This window comes from Coturnix japonica, chromosome 13 (genome assembly GCF_001577835.2).
Source record: "Coturnix japonica isolate 7356 chromosome 13, Coturnix japonica 2.1, whole genome shotgun sequence".
Taxonomy (NCBI): domain Eukaryota; kingdom Metazoa; phylum Chordata; class Aves; order Galliformes; family Phasianidae; genus Coturnix; species Coturnix japonica.
The window spans coordinates 4,825,563-4,830,268 of record NC_029528.1 but is presented as its reverse complement, the minus strand read 5'-3'; positions in this window follow the sequence as shown (position 1 = coordinate 4,830,268).

Here is a 4,706-nt window from a genome sequence, read left to right as displayed (position 1 = left end):
CCTCCCTGCCCACGGGCTTTTATTGGGCCCAACCTCTCACAGCATTTGCATTGAAAGGCAGGGTTGCATTTCAAAGTGCAGGAACCCCGGCGGTGCAGGGCAATCCAAACCTCCCACCACCCCGCTTTCCCTCTGTGGTCACCAGCACGGGCTGTCCCCACACCATCGGCCATGGTCCCTTTGTGGCAGCTGGTTTTGGGAACAGTGTGGCACTGCTGGCTTTGTGTTTGAAGATGCCCCAAAGGAGGTCACCCTGTCCCTAAAGCCATTTGTGCTCCAGGAGAAGGGCAGCTTCTCACATCCTGGCTGAAGGATCGAATCATACATGAGCTGCCCAATGGAACTGCCCCATCACCCTTAATGGGGACACCAAATGCTTTCCCCTGCACCTGCCTGCTTTGGAAATGGGGTTGGTGGGAAGAGGTGGCTCTGGGTCCCCTTCCATTTATAGCAAGCCTATCCCTCAAGCCCCATAGCCAAGTTCAGCCCAGCCACAGAGAGAAGAACAGATGGAGCCAGGCACATTGATCCTTATGGGTCTATTCCATTGGGATACTCTATGATTCTATGGATGCACACCCCAAAAGCACAGCTGTCCCCAAGCAGAAGCCATCCACTCATCATCAGGAAGGTCAGGCCCACCTCTGCTTCAGAGGGGGTGAGGGACTGGGGTCACCTCTGTGCCATCACAGCACATTGCTGGTCACCTCTGCACAGTCACAGTGTGTGCTGAAGGGGAGGGAAGGGAAGGGAAAGAGGATTTAAAATGCAACTGAGAGAAGAAGATAAAACAGCAGAATTACACAGTTTATTTGCAATTGTAGCTATGAATCTGTGAAGAGGTCTGAAGGTGGGATTGCTTTCCAGATTCACGTGGTTAAAAGGAAAATGGTAACAAAACCAGCAAAGCTGCTGTGTTTGAGGAGTTCAGTGCATGCAGCACACAGGTGCTTCCCTGGTGTTACTGGGCACGTCCCAGCCATAGCTGGGCTGGGGGTGCAGGGCTCTATGAGCACCCTACCTGCACCCTCCTGCAGCAGGTGAAGGGCTCAGCACAGAGCAGCACGGCCAGGTGCCTGCCAGCAGCGTGCCACCAGCTCCAGGGTGGACAGGGGATGACGACTGGGCCATAAAGATCCACCAGTGATAAATTCCCTCTTTTCCTCCTCTTTGGTGTATGTATTGCCAGAGGGGATTGTGGCTGGAAAAGCTGGTGCCAGAGAAGAGCCTTTCATGGCTGGGAGTGTAGGGTGGCCTGGCAGAGACCCTGTGACCACTGTCCCCAACATGGGGGCCCTTTGGTGCTCGGCTTGGTGGGACAACACCCACACTGGGGTCCCACAGAAGAGCAGGTCAGGGACAACAGAGCCCCATATGGACCCTCTGCACCCACCCAGAGACCCTCAGCACCTACCCAGTTAGGGGGTCTCCTTCCAGCCCTCCCACCTGAAATTCCTGGTTGAAACCAAACTGGCACAGGGAGAAGAGGAGCAGCCAGGATTTCCCCAGGGCTCGGCACTGCTATCCATGATCGAGTGATGCCATCTCCTGGAAGCAAGAGGGCCAGAAAGGGAGGTTCCCAGGGCCAGGCTGTCAGGAACGGAGCCCTGCAGGACAGAGTACGGCCTCTGCCCCAGGGAGGAGCCAAGCCCTGCAGAGCACCTGGCTTGTTCATAATCTCTGCTATGGTTTCAGCAGGATGGGGAGACGCCTGAGGATGCAACATGGTTTCCCAGCAGTGGTTGGAGGTGGCGGAAACTCGCTCCTTCCTCCTGGTTCAGGCTGTCAGCAGAGGGTTAACGATTCCCACATTAAGTGGCTGCAGATGTGTGGGAAAGTCTGGGGCGAATGCACTCACCACTATTAGTATTCACCCCCCAGCCTGCTGCTGCCTCCAGAGCTCTGTGCTGCACATTTAATACCAGGGCTCATCGTGGGGGTGAGGAAAGTGCGTGGGTTGGAGGTGGAAAGGCTGTGAGGAGGGGGGGAAGCAGTGGGACAGCATCCTCTGCCACTGCCTCCTCACAGTGCCTGACCTCAGGGAGGTGACAGATAGTGGTTGTAGGAACACAGCACTGCACCTCCACTGCATCAAAGTGTGTCATAGAATCATAGAATCATTTGAGTTGGAAGGGGCTTTTAAAGTCTATCTGGTCTGACTCCCCTGCAACGAACAGGGACACCCACATCCCATGCAGCCTGACACTGAGTGTGTCCAGGGATGGGGCACTGAGCACTGATGGAGCTGTGTATGTCCCTGCTTATTGCAGGGCAGTGGGACCAGATGGCCTTTGGAGGTTCCTTCCAACTCAAACAATCCTATGATTCTATCATCTGCTGCTTCTTCCCTACCTGCCTCCCACCTGTGGGCACAGGGGACTCGTTGTTGACTCTGCCAGATCACCTGGCTCAAGTGGCCCTTCTATGCTTTTTCTTGGGTTTCCACCTCAACCCATGATGGAGGTCAGAAAGATGCTGTGATCTTGGTGATGCCTGAGCTGTGCAAACACCCCGGAGCATTCCTGTCCCTCATTAGCACTAACACTGCTTATTTGGCCTTGCTGCAGACTGCAAACCCCCACAGAGAGCAACTCTGGCAGCCTCCCCTGCAGCTGTCCCAGCCCCGGGGGAACCACTAAGTCCCGCAAGTGCCACTAACGGAGGTGCAGGAGCCCAAAATAGAGGTGAGCAAAGCAGGGGGAAGAGGCAGGGGTCAGCCAGCCGCTCCCCTCCGCCCACACGCTCGCAGGCGCGAGTCCCTCCGGCTTTGGGGCTTCCTTTGGGTTGGCCTTTCCCAGGAGCTGCTGTGACCCCAAACCCAGCGCCAGCCCCGGCTGCTGGCTGGGGACGTGCAGCGCTGTGTGCTCACAGCATCCCAAAGCGTCATGCTTTGACACTGGCTGATTCCTGGCAATACTGAGTGCCTACGTTGTTCATGGGGTCATCCATCTGCAGACAAGGGAAGGGGGATCTGCGTGACCTGTTGTGCAGCACCATGCCTGGAGCCCATCCCCAGCACAAGGGACCCAGCAGGATTGCACCATCAGATTATTCCCTCTTCTGTTCCGAGAATGGGGTTGTTGTCGGGAAATGGTTTTGTTGAGCTATTCCCAGCAGAACATGTGACCCCACAGAGGGACCCACCCGGCATGTCCTTATCCCTTGAGAAGAGCTTCACAAAGAGCCACGTGCCCATATGAGCCACCTCTTAAGCACCCTTCTGCACGGCAAAGTGCCAATGTGTGTGCTCTGAGCCCCACCACAACGTGGATCCCCATTGAATGCCAACAACCGAGGATACCATCAGCCAGGATCTCATGCCCTCTGCCAAATGAAAGAGATCTCCAAAGAAAACCCTTCCATTTGGTTGTTCATCGGTGAGGAGTGAATGCTGAGATAAGTGGAGATAAGCAGCAATCTCCCAGGCTGGGCAATCATTAGCTGTGCCCATTGTTGGCCCAGCAGGATGGGAGGGGATGGTGCCTTGCAAACAATCCAACCTCAGATCTCAGCAGTGCTGTCCTTACAGGAAGGGCTTTTCATTCTTGGAAGAGAAAAAAGGAGACAGAAGGGCATCATCTCAGGAAAACTCATCCATGAGAGATGCTACATTTTCATGGTTTTCTTGTATCAGAATAAAGCACATCTCCAAGGCAGAAACAAGACAAGAGCGGGTGGTTCAGAAGACAGTTTCCATCCAGAAGGTCTCTATACTTTGTCATAAAGGCGAACCAAATTGCTACAAATCCCAATGCAGACAAACCATAATTGTGTCCATCAAGAGATTGTCAGAAAACTGATCTGAGCTCACCAAAGCGTGCAGAGGGATCTAAGCAGATACATTACCATGCGCACCATGGGCATTCAGCACAAGGGGATGGCCAAGGCAGAGGTGGGTGCTGTTAGGTACAGCAGGGAGATGACAGGGCGACTGGGCTCCTTCCTGGGGCACATAGCAGTACAGGACAGCTCTGTGCCCCTAAGCATCCAAATGAACCCCATCCAGCCACCACCATCCCCACATCCCCAGCATCCCACACCAGGGTATCCCAATTGCACATTATCCTTTATTCCCCTTTCCAAAAACAACCAACCCACCACTCCGAGGCCTCCCAGAGGATGCTCCCCTAGGACCATTGTGGGCATGTGTTGGTGGTCCCAGAGCCTGGCTGAGGGCTGTGGGGCCGGGATGGGGGAATGGGGGGGGTGGGGGGCAGTGCTGGCCCAGGCAGGAGTCCAGAGGGAATACACGGAGTCAGTTCAGCACAGGCCTTCTTTAATAAAAACATGAGTCAGCTGCTGGCGTGGGCAGCAGATTTTTCTAAACATCCCCTCATATCCTGAGAAAGGAATAAAATAAATAAATAAATGAAGAAAGAATAAAAGAAAACGGGAGGGGATTTGGTGGGGGGGGGGGGAAGAGAGAGAGGGAAGAGGACAAAAAAAGAATAATAAAATAGGGAGAAAGGCCAGAACTGAAAGCAAGCACAAGGAGATGAGGAGCAGCTCTGCTCGAAGGGCAGAGCCGGGCAGCTCCGGGCTCCTTTTGTTTCCCATTCGCGGGGCCCTAACGCAGCCCCGCTCCCCTCTGTCGGCACCACTTGAGCTTTTCCTCTTTTTAGTTTTCTATTTCTTTCTTTCTTTCTTTTAATCCCTCCCCATCCCGCCGCTCCGTTGGGCTTTAAGCGAAAGTTTGGCTCGAAGCG